Raw genomic sequence first — 18,753 nt, 5'->3', positions numbered from 1 at the left:
TCTAAAGCATCTCATTAACAAAATGGCATATTTAAGCTAACAACAGCTTACCTTTGACTTCCTACACAAGGTTCATGTTTTTCCTCCCCTTTTTATCATTTTTGTGTCATCATTCACCTCTTTTTCCTTTGTGTATTCGTTAACACATTATAGTAGCTGTAATTATTTTTAACATTCTTCCCCTTTAACCTTCATACTATAGTTAAGTGGTGAGCATACCACCGGGCTCAGACCACCTTTCTGTGTCTGACTGTGAACGTACCTTTGCCAGGTGTGGTGTCTTTCCTGCTTTCATGCACTGAGCAATGTCTGTTCATATCAGCGTGAGGAACTCCTTCCCGTGCTTCTCCAGGGCAGGCTTATGGCGAAGAAGTCCCTCAGCTTTTGATTGTGTGCGTGTTCCTTGGGAAAGTCTGCTTCTTCTTTAGGCCTGAAGGATGACCTTGTTGTATGGCGTGTTCTGAGCTGCCCATTTTTTCTTTCAACACTTTGAACACATCATTCCATCCTCCCCTGGGGATCCTTTGTAGGTTTAATGTGCTTTTCTCTGGCTGCTTTTAGGGTTCCCCAGTCACCTGTGATTTTTGACGGCTGCATTGTGTGTCTCGAAGGTCTCTTTATGTTGCTATGACAGGGTGATCTCTTGGCTTCGTAAACTTGGATGTCCAAGTCTGTCTCCAAATTGGTGATGTTCTCAGCTATTATTTCTTTCAATACACTTTTGGTCCCTTTCTCCCTCTCTTCTCATTCTGGAATCCCAGTTATTCTAACATTATATGAATAGATAGATAGATAGATAGATAGATAGATAGATAGATAGATATAGATAGATAGATATATAGATATATAGATATATAGATATATAGATATATAGATATATATAATTGATTTCAGAGAGAGGGAAAGGAAGAGATAGAAACATCAATGATGAGAGAGAATCGTCGATCGGCTGTCAAAAATGATTCTCTTTGCTATTACCTTCCCACCCTTACTGGATCCCTCTTCCCCTAAGCTTATTTTCCAGGCTGTAAAAATATTGGAACACAGTGTCTATTTCTATTAGCTTTAAGACTGAACTAGTAAGATACCTCCAGCTGACAAAGTATATTTTAGAAGTTGGTGTTCATGTTTATAATGACAAAATCAAGACCAGGTCATTTGAAATGGATTTACATTAAAGAAACTCTTTTAACAAAGAAGGGTGGGAGGGACAAAAAGAAAGAAGTCTTGCCTCCATGATGTCACTCCCCTCCTAGCCTTTATTATTGTCATTTCTCTCACATTTGCATTTAGAGGAAAGAGATCCCAAAAGAAAAAAAGGAAATCTGTAGCGTGGGGGAGATGGTCACAGGATTTATAATCAAAAAATGCGAGATTCACTTTCTGGTTCCAATAAATTTCAACTTTGTGACTTTGGGCAAGTTAAATAAAACTTGATTTCAATTTCTCACCTGTAGAATGCAGATGAGCTCTCGCCCTCAGCTGTGGGGAGAACTGAATGAAATGCTAGAGCTACCCAGCATTTGTTGAATTGCATATTTTAAGCCAGGCTTACCTTCTTTCTTTTTTCCTTTCCTTTCTTTTCAATAAGAATGATAACTTCCTTCCCTATTTTACAGCTACTTTTCAAATATAAAGAATTCGATCAATTTAAGGAAAATCCAAACAAATTAAAGGCACAATTTTTGCTAATATCCAGCAGTTTTCTTTCACTTAGAACTTTATTATGGAGCAGGTTTGTATATACAAGGGCTAGGAGAATGAGGAGAGGGCCTCCAAAATATTATGATTTCTTTAAAGCATCTCTCTGTCTGGTGTCTACTAAGCGGGCAATAAATGTTTGTTTAATGAATGCTCACCAAAATCTGAAGGAACAAATAGAGTTAACGGGCTTGACAAATTGTATTTCACAAACAATATGCACAGATGTTCATTCTATTTTTAAAAGTTAAGAAGCAAATCAGTTTGGATGAACCTGTTCCTCTCAGTTATCTCCCCTCTGGTTTGACCTGAATAAATTAAATTTAAAAATGAAAAGTTACGTTACATTACTCACATAATTTCAAATGAGAAAATATGACCACTAATGAAGTAAACTTCTACGTGCCACTCTGAAAACACAACTAAAGCAACGACTTTTCCCATTTATCATGGCAAAACCTGTTCATAGAACATGAATTGCTGGAGTAAATAAAACTTGGCTCATAGTTATACAATTAGAATTCTGTTAGATTAAGTCCTATTCCCTAGAATAGTTTCATAAATGTCGTTGATACTCCTCTTGAGTTTTTTATTATTCTTTTTTAAAATATATTTTTATTGATTTCAGAGTGGAAGGGAGAGGGAGAGAAACATAATGATGACAGAATCATCAATTGGCTGCCTCCTGCTCGCCCCCTGCTGGTGATTGAGCCTGAAACCCAGGCATCTGCCCTGACCATGAATCGAACTGTAACCTCAACCACTCAGCCACACCAGTCGGGCAATGATTCCTTATTATTCTTATTGCTATATTCTATTCTTCCGATGAAAGACCTTGAAAACTCAATAGCATCATTACATGTGAAAGTTTTAACCTGACTGTCAACTCTCTTCCTTAACTGAGTGGAGGATGAGAGGGGAGCGGAGGGGAGAAGAGGAAGAGGAAGAACATGAGGAAGAGGAAAGTGGCGAGGAGGGTAGTGGACTCAGCCATGATAACATACAAAATCTTTGGCTCCAAGAGGGCATAGAATAATGTTCCTGGGGACCATGAAATCCTCTAGCAAGTGGTTCTTAGAACTTGCAAGATTCACTTTGTCCCGAGGTCCAAGTCCTCCTTGAAGTACGTCCCCCATCATTCAGCCAGTGGCAAGAATAACTAGGAGTGTTTCGAAATGTGGTTTTTAATCAAAGAATAGACCATGAGTGGGGTTGTTTTTTTACAACTACAATAATCGGTGTTCTAAAAACGTATCTGTAAAACTTTAAATTTAAAAATTAATTTGCAGCCCACCTGGCATGACTCAGTGGATGAGCATCAACCTATGAACCAAGAGGTCACGGTTTGATTCCCGGCCAAGGGCACAGGCCTGGGTTGTGGGCTCCATCCCCAGTGGGGGTCGTGCGGGAAGCAGCCGATCAATGATTCTCTCCCATCATAGATATTTCCATCTCTCTCTCCCTCTCCCTGCCTCTCAGAAATCAATAAAAATATTTTCAAAGTGATTTACAGAAATGTAGACTTCTCTAAACTGACAACTGAGTTCAAGATTCTTCTTTGATCAAATGTAACTATATCACATTTCTCATTAAGTTTTTAAAAGCAAGTGAGAAAAGGGGGGCATCTGTAATACTTTCCGCAATAAAGATAATTTAAAAAAAAAAAAGCAAGTGAAACGTATTTCGAACTACCTGACAGCTGTCCTTTCAATGCCATTTACCAAGGAAAGACCAAGAAGATAAAGGGTAAGCCCTCGTCTAATAATTGGGGTGAGCAGATCAAGTTACCCACGACCTGCAAGGATCCTGTCTGAAGGGTCACAGGATGGGGGTGGGAGGAAGAGGGTCCCGCTGACCCCCCCTCAGACCCGAGCTCTGGGGAGCACACCCCACCCACACACAGCTGCGTGGCCCACTGGAGCCTGTGACCCTGAGCGGGGAAAGTTGGGGATAAACAGTCAGAGGTTGCACAACTCAGGAGTTTGGCCAAGTGCTCCCAGCTCCTCACGCCGCCCCGGCCCCAGCCCCAGCCCCAGCCCCGGCCCCAGCCAGGGCCCGGCCCAAGACGTGCTCAGAGGGCTTTCCTGGGACTCCAGGAGCCAGACGCAGCCCTGCTCACAGCCAGCAGGGCCTCCCGGGTCAGATGACCTAGTTCAACAGCCTGGGAACATCTGGAGGCAGCAGAGACCTTCTCCCTGATGCTGTGCCAGCTGCCGGCGCACACGTCGCCAAGCTCGGGAAGACGCTCTTTCTTCTGATATTTCTGTGCGATGTTGCTAAATGCAAAAGGACAGCGTTTGCTTTTTAATCCAGCTGGGGTAGGAGGCTTCTCTTTTGTCGCCATTGTGGTTTTTCAAGAAAAAAGTTTCCTATAGAAAAAGCATTGAATACACTTAATCAATGTACACTCTCGTGGCCTATAGCTCGGTGAGAGCAGCGTCCTGAGACGCAGGAAATAACCCGCGAATGTAGGAGTAAGGGGAACGACAAACCCTCTCCTCCCTTCCTCTCTCTCTCTCTCTCCCGTTGATGTAAAAAGTAGTGCACGATTTGAAAGCCTGGCCATAAGCAAGAAAAATGGAATTCTTTTTTATCAGTAAAAACCCGATAAGGTCAAGAGAGCGTTAGGTTTTTAAAGCCTCTTTATGCTCGTGAAGATAAGAAATGGCCCGTCAGCCCATGGCTTACTCCCTGTGGAAAAAGGGGAAAGATGTCCAGTCGCTTCCACCTATTTGATTGTTTTGACCTGGTGTCCAGCCCCGTCCTCGGGCAGGAGCTGGGGCGGGAGGAGAACAAGCAGCAACCGGAGGAAAGAGAGAGCGCGGGACGCACAGCGGCTCCTCCCGGGTGTCAGAGCCGTGGGCGCTGGTCCGGGACGACGCCAGTGAGTTCTCTCGTTGTGACTTGGATTTGCATCTCTCTGATGATCAGTGACGTTGAGCATCTTTTTGTATGTCTCTTGGTTTTCTGAATGTCCTCTTCAGATCATCCTTCTAAATCCACTCTGCCACATACAACTATGTGGCTATCCATCTCTAGAGTATGTCCACCGGGACTCAGATAGCTCTTTAAAGCCAGATGCACACCCTGATTAAAACGTACAAAATAAAATCCCTGAAGGAAATTTTTATAGCTTCCGAAAGGCACGAATCCTTTATTTAAGACAGAACATCCGCCACAAAACGGAAATCCTCCTTTCTGAAATAAGAGAACGAATTTTTTTAATTATAGAAAACAAAGGGGAACAACTTTTAAATTATTAAGAAAATGTTTCTCCTTCAATAAATTGTGTTATTTCTAACATGCCCGTTTTAACTGTTATCTCCCTGTTTTTGAAAGAGGGCCACCTTTCCGGAGAGGAAGGTAAGACGCTGCTTCTTGTGCAGCTTCTAGGCCCGTGAGGCTGCCGCGTGCCTCCTGCGGGATGGGGCCCTGTCCCCAGATCCGCCTGCAGTGCTTGAGCCTGGATGCTCTCGGCACAGCCAGAGCCTGGATGCTCTCGGCACAGCCCGAGCCTGGATGCCCTCGGCACAGCCCGAGCCTGGATGCCCTCGGCACAGCCCCGGCCTGGTTGCTCTCAGCACAGCCCGAGCCTGGATGCCCTCGGCACAGCCCGGCCTGGTTGCTCTCGGCACAGCCCGGCCTGGATGCCCTCGGCACAGCCCGGCCTGGATGCCCTCGGCACAGCCCGAGCCTGGATGCCCTCGGCACAGCCCGAGCCTGGATGCCCTCGGCACAGCCCGGCCTGGTTGCTCTCGGCACAGCCCGAGCCTGGATGCCCTCGGCACAGCCAGAGCCTGGATGCTCTCGGCACAGCCCGAGCCTGGATGCTCTCGGCACAGCCCGAGCCTGGTTGCCCTCAGCATAGCCCCGGCCTGGTTGCCCTCGGCACAGCCCGAGCCTGGATGCTCTCGGCACAGCCCGAGCCTGGATGCCCTCGGCACAGCCCGGCCTGGATGCTCTCGGCACAGCCCGGCCTGGATGCTCTCGGCACAGCCCGAGCCTGGATGCCCTCGGCACAGCCCGAGCCTGGATGCCCTCGGCACAGCCCGAGCCTGGATGCCCTCGGCACAGCCAGAGCCTGGATGCTCTCGGCACAGCCCGAGCCTGGATGCCCTCGGCACAGCCCGAGCCTGGATGCTCTCGGCACAGCCCGAGCCTGGATGCTCTCGGCACAGCCAGAGCCTGGTTGCCCCCGGCACAGCCAGAGCCTGGTTGCCCTCGGCACAGCCCACCTAACCTGCCTGGCACTCCCCCTGCGTGTGTGCCCTGTCCTGCAGGCGGCCCAGCTTCCGCGACGGGATAACACGCCCGGCTTTGTTGCTGCTGCTGCGTGCGGGCAGGCGGTGCCCTCTGACCTGCGGGAAGCAGAGCCGGGCTTATCAGATCCTCCCCAGACACCGTGAGAGGAAGCGGCGAGAAGGCCGCCTTCGGTAGGAAGCATATTTTATAGGAGCCTGTCAGTTCTCGCCCTCTGGTCACGGCACAGAACGTCGCTTCTGCGAAGCTGGTCCTTTCAGACAATGAAGCCAAACCAAGACAAATGGAAGAAAGTCACAAGAAAAGCGTAGCTGGCAATAAATTACCCTCTTGCCATTGCATGGCCAAGGCTCTTTGCCAAAAACACTGACTCGCCATGGTAACAGGAAACTGAGTCTAAAGTCTTGTAAGTATTTAAAGGGTCAGAACTTATGTGCATTTATTTAACCTGTGCACATGATACAAACAGACTTTACTGACATTTAAGCTGCAACAGGTTTATTCCTAAATTTATTCGGTCTCTCAGATCACATGCGGCAGAAGAGTGATGGTCACACCTTCAAACCTCCTTGCCCCCAACTGATCTCCACCTTCACATACACAAGGAAACTGTTAAACCGAAGAAACAAATTTAGAAAAGTGACCAAATTTAGTAAAAGGATACAAAATTAACATATAAAAATATTTCCTTCCATATATTGACAGCAAGCCATCTGAAAGGAAATTAAGAAAACAATCCTCTTGCCGAAACCGGTTTGGCTCAGTGGATAGAGCGTCGGCCTGTGGACTGAAAGGTCCCAGGTTCGATTCCGGTCAAGGGCATGTACATTGGTTGCGGGCACCTCCCCAGTAGATGTGCAGGAGGCAGCTGATCGATGTTTCTTTCTCATCGATGTTTCTAACTCTCTATCTCTCTCCCTTCCTCTCTGTAAAAAAAATCAATAAAATATATTAAAAAAAAAACAATCCTCTTTACCACAGTATCAAAAAGATAAATACTTAGGAATAAACTTACGCAGGAAGACAAAAGACTTGTATGAAGAAAACTACAAATCATTGCAGAGAGAAATTAAAGGAAATGCAAATAAATAGAAAGACATCCAATGTTTATGGATCAGGAGGCATCATATTGTTAAGATGTCCCTACTACTTAGAGCCACCTACAGAATCAGTGCAATCCCAGCCAGAATCCCAATGGCATTTTTACAGAATAGAAAAAAACAACCTAAAAGTCATGTAGAGGCACAAAGGACCCAGACAACCAAAATGACCCTGAGGAAGAAGAACGAGGCTGAAGACCGCACACTTGCTGATTTCTAAATATATTACAAAGCTAAAGTGATTAAAAGAGCGTGGTACTGGCCTAAAGACAGAAAAAAGGTAAATGGAACCGTCTAGAAAGCCTAGAAGTAAACCCATGCATGCACCGTCAACTGATCATCAATAAGGGTGTTGCGAATGCACAGTCTCAACAGATGGATTTGGGAGAACTGGATTTCCACGTACAAAACACCACACACAAAACTCAACTCCACACGGACCTCTAGAACGGAGACAAACATCTTCAGAGCCTGCCCCAACGTCGCCTGGGCCCGGGAGACCACTCAGTAGAGACAGGTTATCTCCGGGAGGCAAACCCCAAGAGCACCCGAGAGACCTGGAGTATTCCCAGCATCGTTTTAGCCAAAGCCTATTGGCCATAGAGAGCGACGCGGGCGCCAGGCTTGGCCAGAAAATACTCGGGTAGCTGCACTCTTTGTGCCCAGCACTCAGAATCAGAGAGGACTGATTAACATACAAATGTGATGATTAATTACACATCATAGCAGTCACAGCTCAGTGTAAAATCTTTTAGAAAATATTAATCTTACAAAATTGTGTAGAGAAATTTCTTCCATGGAAAACTTTAATTTTAAGGTGTTGGCCTCTTTATACATAATTCTTGGGTTATATCATTAACATTCTAGTTCAAGAAAGTGAAATGCAAAATATTAAATATTTTCTTGCACTAGTTGAGCTCCAGAACTTAATCTTGTTAAAGAGATGCTTTAGCATGTCACTTTTTGGTGTAGATGATGCTTCCGAATTACCAACCAAAATCATGCTGGATAAAACTCTAGACATATTTCTTTGTTTTTTTTAAACATGTTTTATTGATGTTTTACAGAGAGGAAGGGAGAGGGATAGAGAGTTAGAAACATCGATGAGAGACAAACATCGATCAGCTGCCTCCTGCACACCCCCCACTAGGGATGTGTCCACAACCAAGGTGCATGCCCTTGACCGGAATCGAACCTGGGATCCCTCAGTCCACAGGCCGACGCTCTATCCACGGAGCCAAACCGGTTAGGGCTCTAGACATATTTCTAAGCGAGTTTCAGCCATTGCTCCAATGCTTAAGTCAAAACAGTGGTCGACCTGGCCAGAGTGGCTCAGCTGGTTGAGCATCGCCCTGTGCACCGAAAGGCTGCCCGTTGGGGTGAGGGTTTGACCCCCTGCCAACCCCCATCTAGGTGCGGATGGAAGGCAACCAATCCATGTTTCTCTCTCACACTGACGCTTCTCTCTCTCTCTCTCATCTCCCTTCCTCTCTCTAAGTGTGTCCTCGGGATGAGGATTAAAATAAAAAACACCAGAGTTGGCACAATGAGAACCGAACAGAGCAAGCACTAAACTCAGGCAACAGGCCTGAAAGACGCCAATGCCTTTCCCTTCATTATTCCTTCTGGTTCAGCTCACATGGCAGGGGTTTTACCGACATGTTAAGCGCACACAACAGATAGTTTGAATAAAATAGGGATAAATTCCATCATTTCTGTGATTTTAAAAATCCAGGTGTTTAAAGTCAGATAGACCAAGCATTCAAATATTTGAATATTTCTTCTTCATTTTATCTACATGTTCTGACGTTTTGGAAACAAAACTCGGAGTGAGAAATAGTGGATCCAAAATGAACCAAATAGAATTTTTATTTTGAGTAAATTTTGAGAAAGAGTTGACAGGCATGTTGAATGCATATTTGTGCTTTTTGAACAATGGACAACCTCCAGCATCTACTTGAACATTTCAGTAGTGATTTGCTACTTGCACGAGAGTAATCATGAGAGGACATTTCATGATTGGAGCTCCCATTAGTGGGGACCTCTCCGTTAGTGGGGAGCACCCCATTAGTGGGGAGCACTCCTCTAGTGGGGAGCACTCCGCTAATAGGGAGCACCCCATTAGTGTGGCTCCACACGCGCAGCAGCTCCCCCCCAGGTTCCCAGGGTTGCCTTCAGGGGGATCTGTGCTTCCAGCTGAAGACGCAGACAGACGCCCTCACCCACAGCGCGGTTCTGCTGAGTAACCAGATTTAACCCTCAGACAAAGCATTTCTTCTAAAATAACTTGTTTGGCACATCATCAGGGTTGCGCTATTATTAGTTCAAGGCAAACAGATGTCTTCCTGGTTGACATCCAGACCAGGCATCTTGTTTGCTTCTTGGCACGCGGGCTGTGTGCTAAATTATACATTTTCCAGCTCAGTGCGTTATTAGCATCAGAAAGGGATGCACTCTTGCAATTCCTTGGCTGTTTAATCTACCCTTTTGCAGTGGGTGTTACAACAACTTACTTCTCTACAAAACTATACAGTAAATTCCATGTTTCCTAAAAATGTACGTGTACTGGCCAATGACATAGAAAGTTCAAAATCACAGCATTTATAATCCTTTTGAGAGCATCAATAGCCATTCTTTTAAAAATGAAAACTGGGTTAGTATTTCCAAAATGTGCATAGTAATGTCAAAGATTAAAGCTGCCCTCAACGCTGCCACCTTTGTGAAGGGCTTTGAAATAGACTAAACACACATATTGCAACTTTTTCTTCTAAGGCAGCAGCAGAAATCCTCTTTCCCCATCTTCCCATGTAAATAACATTTTAACAATGTTTTTCAAAGTGAAAGTAAATTTTTAAAATAGTTTTATTGATTTCATAGAGGAAGGGAGAGGGAGAGAGAGATAGAAACATCCATGATGAGAGAGAACCATTGATTGGCTGCCTCCTGCTAGCCCCTGACCTGGAATCCAACCGTGACCTCCTGGTTCGTAGGTTGACCACTGAGCCATGCCAGCCAGGCGAAAGTAATTTTTTAAATTTACTCTAAGTTACTATATCTAAAATTGGCCAGTGCATGTACATTTTTAGAAAACATGGGACTTACTACATATATAGTTTTGTAGAGAAGTAAATTGTTGTAACACCCACTGTGAAACAGTAGATTAAACAGCCAAGGAATTGCAAGAGTGCATCTCTTTCTGATGCTAATAACGCACTGACCTGGAAAATGTATAATTTAGCACACAGCCCGCGTGCCAAGAAGCAAACAACAATGCCTGGTCTGGATGTCAACCAGGAAGGCATCTGCTGGCCTTGAACTAATCTGTTTGCCGGAAAAGCAGCCTCGCACTGACCACAGCTGCCCCATCATAGTCTCACCTTCTTCCTCTTACGGATAGAATCCTCCTGAATTTTAGCACAACGCAGGGCTGCCCGGCGGATACCCAGTCACCCAGCCTCCCTGGCCGGCGTGATGGCTATGCCCCTGTGCGCCAGCCCCGGGCCGGGAACAGGCGTGGCGTGTGCCGGTCCGGACCCTCCCCTGCAGCGGCCATCGCTGCCTCCTGCCCCCTCCCCTCCTCCTCTCCGCCGCCCCCTCCCGCCTCCGCGGGGCCCGCTGCAGCCACAGGAAACAAGAAACAACAGAACAGGAGGAACCTGACTTCTGATGGACTAAGGAGAGCCCTGCACCCCCGGGCCCGCTCCCCTCCTCTGGGCTGTTTCTTAGAGTCTTGTCCGAGCCCCGGTACCTTCACTTTTCTTGTGTTCAGCCTATTTCACCCGTTCATGTTTATAATGTGGTGGATCGGTGCAGAGAACGTGGAAACGGTTTAGCAGCGGTTCTCAACCTGTGGGTCGCGACCCCTTTGGCGGTCGAAGGACCCTTTCGCAGGGGTCACCTCAGACCACCCTGCATATCAGATATTTACATGACGATTCATAACAGCAGCAACATGACAGTTAGGAAGTAGCAACGAACATAATTTTATGGCTGGGTCACAGCATGAGGAACTGTATTGAAAGGGCCAGAAGGTTGAGAACCACCGGTCTAGAGGTCAGGTTGCTCTGTCTGCCGTCTGTTGAGAGGGCTCTGCACCCATGCGGCTGGGGGAGGGCCGGCGCTCCCTCGGGCACATGGACCCAGCCTCGGTCACTCGAGCACTGCCTGACACTGACCATCATGGCTGCTCATGGCTGGGCCCCCAGCCCATGCCAGGACCATACAAACCCTCCCAACAGCCTTGTTAAAACTGCCAGCGAAAGACCCCTCTTCTCCGACGGAGCTGATTAGCACGAAGCACCCACGACGCTGGAATGCTTGAGGCTCCTGGCTACCCAGTGGGGGGATCTGCCGAGAAGTAAATGCAACAAAAGAAAACAAACCCGCCGGGCAGGCCTGGCTCAGGGGCTGAGCGTCGGCCTGTGAACCGGGAGGTCACGGTTCAATTCCCAGTCAGGGCACAGGCCCAGGGCATGTGCATGGGTTGCAGGCTGCACCCCCTGTGGGCGTGCAGGAGGCAGCCCATCCATGATTCTCTCTCATCATTGATGTTTCTCTCTCTCTCTCTCCCTTCCTCTCTGAAGTCAATAAAAATATTTTTTTAAAGAACACAGACCCAAGAGAGGAGGAAAGAGGGGTCTTGATGATGGTATTTCAGCTCCCGCATCCAGCCGGCTGAAGCTGCCTGTAGCTGAGGTTCCCCACTTTTGTGGGCCAATAAATTCCCACTTTGGGTTAAAAGTCATTAAAGTTGGATTTGCAATTAAATAAATCTTGACTGAAACAGCTGCTGACGAGAGTCATTTTCACTGACAGCAACATCATTAAGACTTTGCATCTAAACGTAGTTCTAACCTCAGACTCATCGCCAGTCCCCAGGAACGTCCGTGGGCGGGTGCTGCCCGTCTTCTCGTTTGGCACGATCCTCCCGCTGCGCCCAGCAGAGTCTGACATTTCCAGCTCCGTGACACCACGGCTGCCACCCAGACACACACATGCTCTTCACTCTCCTGCATGTCGGCATCCGCAAATCATTGTGCTATTGCATACAGAACGTCATTTAATAACGTTATCACTTGAGTTGTACTTTTTTGGTGATATGTAGCACCTCTAGCCCTTCTTTTAGCTAAAAAAGAGATGTGAGATTTAAAAACTAAATTATATAAATAGTATATAGAGAGTGAACAAATAATATAGCATAAACTTAACTATGCTTTATTAAAACTTGCGACTCAAATTACTTCTGCTGACTGAGGACGTGGGAGTCTTGGCCACCTCTACTCACTGTCAACTCATCCACGGGGAAATAGCTGAGCATCCTACGCCGGACAAGCTTCCAAGCATTTGAAATACTGCACTGGCCTGACTGGTACGGCTCAGGGGTTGAGTGTCAACCTATGAACCAGGAGGTCACAGTTCAATTCCCAGTCAGGGCACAGGCCCAGGTTGTGGGCTCGATTCCCAGTGAGGGGCGTGCAGGAGGCAGCCGATCCATGACTCTCTCTCATCACTGATGTTTCTCTCACTCTCTCCCTCTCCCTTCCTCTCTGACATCAATAAAAAAATATTTTTTAAAAAAGAAATAACTGCACTGAAACAAGGAGCCAAGCTTCTGCTCCATCCGAGGTGGGTTTTCTCAGATGCGGGGGCTGCCTCCCCACCACCTGATGGGCGGGCGCTCAGGACTAGCGTCTACGGAGATCACAGGCCCACACCGTCACCATCCCCAGTGCCTTTCTAGGGTCATGATGCCAGGAACGCCAGAGCCACAGCAGCAGCGGGCCCCCCTGAACAGCTAGCGTCCCGGAGGCCCCGTCTGCTTCTCGTTAGAACCTTCCAACCTGCAGGCAGTGATCCTGGTCTGTTGCTGTTTATCTGGTTCAGCAAAAAGGTCGCGCCCTCACTGGGCCTTCCTTTCAGATGCTGTCATCGCACAGGACTCGACACTTCCTCACCGCCCAGGGCCAACGCTCGCCTCTTCCCCATCTCCCCTCGGCACCAGCTGGGGCTCTTTTTCATGGTTTTGTTTTTAAATTAGTTTATGCAGCAATCAGTAAATATTACTTGTGGTAGAAGACAGGATTAGGCAGGGATTTAATTCCTCCTTGGTTGCTGCTTTTATAAATCCTGAGAAAACCGTTCACATGCGGTGGGATGCGACCAATGGGAAGGGGAGTTTTGGTGTTTGCAAATGTAATTCGACTATTTGAACCCCTTTCGAGTTATATGCCCCCAAATCACATATTGATCTATTACCAAAGAGTGTATTTGAATGATCTGTCAGCTCCTTTGATCATTTAGAAACCAAAGAATTTGCCCTAGCTGGTTTGGCTCAATGGATAGAGGGTCAGCCTACAGACTGAAGGATCCCGGGTTCGAGTCCGGTCAAGGGCACATGCCAGGGTTGTGGGCTCAATCCCCAGTGGGGGGCGTGCAGGAGGCAGCCGATCCATGATTCTCTCTCATCATTGACATTTCTATCTCTCTCTCCCTCTCCCTTCCTCTCTGAAATCAATAAAAATATATTTTTAAAAAAATAGAAAGCAAAGAATTGGAAACATCAGGGAATTTCTAATTCTCAAATGACTTTGTTCCTCAAACACCTGGGAGGAGTGGGTGCGGGGCCGAGGGGGGTCAAAGGGAAACGAGGGGGCACATCTGTCATAGTTAGATTAGACGTGCACTTTCTTATCTTTACTGCGAAACTGCCTTTGGCTGGGGTCCCGTGATTTTCACGCTCCGGCGCTGAACATCCTGACAGCAATGCCTATGCCTCTAGAGGGAGAGAAGTACGGTTGCAAAAGGAAAGTGGGACAAGAAGACAGGCCTGGTGTTTGAGCCGAAGTTCTCAGGCCGATCAGGATTAGAAAGGAGTGAATGTCGGAGCTGAGGACGGGGCCAGGGACTCTCTTCGCATCGTCCCAGGTCCGTGTTCTTCGGAGAGTCTGTGTGGACGTCGAGAGCTGCACAGACCTCAGCTCGAAGCTGCCGACCCGCGGCCTCACGATTCCCAGCGCAGGCCATCTGGCCTCCCCAGCCTGAGCCAGGCCCTCTGCTCCCTTCCTGTGAACATCCATCTTCCCCCACACGCAGCCCACCGTCCACACATGCTCTTCCCTCCTCGCCTCCTGCCTCCTCCTCCCTGATGCTGGCAACAGTGGTCCCTGCCCCGACCCTGCGGGACCCGCTTCTGGGGGAGGCCTGGCAATTCCCGAATCTACAAGCCGTGGCCTTCCATGGCCCCTCGCTCCGCATCTCTGCAGCCTCTGACCCTGGGGACCGCTCCACGGTTCTCCATGTCCACTCTCTGGGCCACCACGTCCTCCTTCCCGAGACCCTCCCTCTTGGTCAGGGGCCAGGCTGCTGTCCTGCCGGGTCCCGCCATCGCCATCGCCGCCTCTGTCCCCGCTGCTCTGTCATCTGCTTCTCCTGACTCTTCTCTGCTGCTGCCCACACCGCCTCCACTGGCTCCACCTGCCCTCACCCTCCCTCCCAACTTGTGGCGCTCGCGGGCATCACGTGTGAATGCCACCAGCGGGCGGGCGTCTGAGTCAGAAGCGCCAGGGCTCTCCCAATCCCTCTGCTTCCCCACGGCCAGCCTCACCGACCCGTTCTCTGACACACCTGGCTTCTCCCTCTATTGACCCGTTTAACAAATTCCACTGCACACGTATGTGCCCGAGGCTGTTCCAATCATGCACAGGAGCCATGTTTCTTGTCATCTTAGCCCTGTGTGTGCATTTACAGAGATATACACATGTAGGTATACATGGACGCACGTGTGAACATACAGATCCTCATCTTAGAGTTGTACATATAACATTTCTTCAATCTAAATTTCTAAAAGACAGTTTTGCCAAAAATAGGGCCTTTAGAGATATCCATTGACCGAACGTTCTCTGTATTCTTTCCTTACAGCGTGGGATATTTTAACATCCCCAAATGTCTATAGTTTAGATTGTTTGATATTGGCTTTTTAATATGTATTTGATTGGTATTGAGAGTAAATCAATACTGAAAATAATTCTTTTACTATGAAGAAATAGCATGAAGGAGTGGACTTTCCTGTGAATTCTGAGGAAATTTTTCAAAGAAAAATTACAAGGTTATAACCATAAATTAACTAATTAATGAGTGATCCGTAATACTTCATTAAAATGACACTACATTGCCCCTGAGGATCCCCTACCCCACCCGACCACCCCATAGAAGGAAACTTATTAGAATGTTAAACACATTTTTTAAAAGTGCCCAAGTGGCACATTTTAATGAACTTTTATAGATGAAAAGTACTCATGTCGTTTTTCCCTTTAAAGTGTAGTAGCAGTAGTATTCAGCAAAATGACTAAAGTTTGGTGTACTAAGGAAAACAGAACTCGATATGAAATAACACAAACAGTTAGCTATTTCTGGCCTATGAAGATCTAAGGCACATTTTCTTTTTCTTTTTCTTTTTTTGTGAGGCGGGGGCAAGAATGAAAACTTTTAATATTTTGGCTGGAGGGCTTACATGGGTGAATGCATTTGTCAAAACTCATTCAGCTGTACGTGTAAAACCCATGCATGCTTTCTGTGTAAATTGTGTCTCAAAAGTCTGATGGAGGGAAAAACGTACCTGGAAGTAACAAACTTATATAAATTCAATCTAGGAGCAAATCTATATACAGGCAGTCCTTGGGTTACATTGGACTTGACATACGTTGTTTCATGGTTATGTCACCGTCTCCCATTTGTTTATTAAAAAAAAAAAAAAAAAGTTCTGTCATTTCGACGTCTGTACATATGTGCTTCATGTTTTCTATTGTTTATTTACCACAAGTAAAGGTCAGGAATTGTTCTCTTTCTTTTACGCTTTTTTAATGTTTCCCTTCATTACGCTGTGTCTGTGATCCATGTGAGTGACGTAGGTGCTGATGCAGGTGGTTCCGACTGACGGCAAAATTCGTGTTACGTCGCCGTAGGAACGGATCTCCCACGTACCCCGAGGACCTACTGTATATAGAAGCCTAAGCAACCGTTCAACCGTTCGACCGTTCAACCCATAGCTATGACACACACTGACCACCAGGGGGCAGATGCTCAACACACAGGCATGGAAACATGGGAAAGACTGATGAATCTCAGAGGGAAAGGGAGAGGGGAGAGGGCGGGAAGAGATTAACCAAGATCTTATATGCATACTAGAGGCCCGGTGCATGTATCCGTGCACCGGTGAGGTCCCTCAGCCTGGCCTGTAGCCACTTGTGCACCGGTGGGGTCCCTTGGCCTGGCCTGCGGGGATTGGGCTGAAACCAGCAGTCTGACATCCCCCGAGGGATCCTGGATTGCAAGAGGGCACAGACCAGGCTGAGGGACCCCACTGGTGCACAAATCCGTGCACCAGGCCTCTAGTGAACTTACAAAATCCCTAGAGAATTTCCATGTGACACTGACTAAAGTTCACTATTTAATTCTAACAAGCAGGGACGCTGTCATTATCTCCTTGTTCTAGAGAAGCAATTTTCAACCTTTCTCATCTCCTGGCACAGAAATTCATTATGAAAATTCTGCAGCACACCAAAAATGTATGTTTTGCTACTCTGGCCCCCCCCAAAAAAAAAAATAAAAATAGGTATAATCCTTATTCATTCACCCCAGATGGCTATTGTTGCATTGGCTGTGGCCATTTTTTAATCTGACAACCTAAGGGGAAAAAGTCATGCCCCCGACTAAACAGAGCATCGTACTACCCCGCGGCCCAGCGCCAGCTCCGCGATGCAGTGATATCAGCTCCGTTACGATGCAGAGGGTGGTGCAGGCACGCCGTCTCCTGCTCGCTGCTCGTGTCTCATCTGCGGCCCACGGGACGCACGCTGCTGCTTTGTGGTTGTTTTCCTTTATATTGACTATTGGGGTGACACTGGTTAGCAAAATGACACAGGTTTCAGGTGCTCGATTCCACAACACACGATCTGCACACTGTATTGTGTGTTCACCACCCCAAGTCATGTCCTTCCCCCCACACCCTCCTCCCCCTCCCCCCAGCGCCCACCCCCTCCCCCCGGGGTAACCCCACACTGTTGTTCATGTCCGTGAGGTTTTTTTTGCTCAGTCCCGCCCCCACCGGCACTCCCTCCCACAGCTGCCTCTATGTTGCTGGCTGCTCGTTTCATTATTGGATTCCACATGAGTGAGATTATGTGGTGCTATTTCCTGTACGATGAAGCTTATGTTCAGATGAATCAGGGTCGGCACACAGGCAAAGCCAATACTGCTGCACTGGGCAGCCAGAGGCCAGAGAAAAACCAAAACTATGTAACTTAGGAATTACCCCACATGTCCCTCAGCAAGAAGGCTTGTCTCTTGCACTGAGCAGGACACAGGCTGGTCAGTTATTGCTCACATCCTCTCAAGCACATTTACAGAGCAGATAACAGAAAGGGGAAATGCTATGCTTTCATCTTCTCCGACGCCCAAATTTCTTTCAGAAGCTATTGAGGACAAAAGCCACTGACTGAAAACCCAAAACGCAGATGCAGGAAACACCTCCTCACTGGCATGCCTGCGTGCCTGTTTGTTTCGTCTGGTCCCTGGATGTAGATCAGCTTCCCTAAAGCAAGCAGCTGGCACTGACGTGAGTAGGTCACATAAAATGAGCATTTGGGCAGGCGGTGATTGCTATAATACATGCGATGATTGCATTATTAAATCTGCATTTCCCATCACCATCCTTGGAAAGATCACCAGAAACATGTTCAGGAACAAGCAACGATTTCATGTTCACCCAGCTACTCACAGTGCTACGCTGACACCTAGTGGAATACAAGTTCCCAGGGCTGCCGAGGAATTCACATTTTTAAGTTTTTCCCACTTAACCTGTAGTCTAAATCACACACACACACACACACACACACACACACACACACACACAGGGTGCGGATATCATAAATATATGCCAAAAGACAATATGGCATTGGGGCCAACTTAGTAAGAAATTACTTGAAAGCAGATGCTACATTGGGTCTCAAATAATAACCCCTCACCAAGCTCTATAAAATTAGATTAAAAGTGGCTATGGAAGAGATAGAAGAAGATGTAAACAAGTGGAAGAATATGCCGTGTTCATGGATTAGTAGAATCAACATCATTAAAATGTTCACACTACCCAGGCGATCTCCAGATTCAATGCAATCCCCATTAAAATACCAGCCGCATATTTCACAGAGCTAGAACAAATACTGCAAAACTTTACATGGAACCAAAATAAAGACCCTGAATAGCTGCAGCAATTTTGAGAAAGAGAAACCAGATTTCAAGGTATTCTACAAAGCCATCATCAAAACAGCCTGGCGCTGGCCCATAGACCAATGGAACAGAACAGAGAACCCAGAAACCGACCCAAGTCATTACGCTCACTTACTATTTGACAAAGGAGGCAAGGGCATACAATGGAGTCAAGAGAGTCCCTTCAATAAACGGTGTTGGGAAAATTGGGCAAATACATGCAGAAATATGATACACTTGTAACTAACTAGTTATTCATAACAGGAAAAGAGCAAGGGGGGGCAGACATTATAGGCATGTTCCTTGCAAAACACTGGGGGGGGGGGGGGGACTGGACAGAGGGAAGACAGACACATGCCCAGTAGAGCTGGGGTGACATAGAGAAGGTACTTGCCTGTCAGTCACACCTGGGAACGGGTCAGTGGCCAGA

This window comes from Myotis nattereri, assembly GCF_964212035.1.
Source record: "Myotis nattereri genome assembly, chromosome: 7".
NCBI classification, from domain to species: domain Eukaryota; kingdom Metazoa; phylum Chordata; class Mammalia; order Chiroptera; family Vespertilionidae; genus Myotis; species Myotis nattereri.
Note: the sequence above shows the minus strand (reverse complement) of the source record.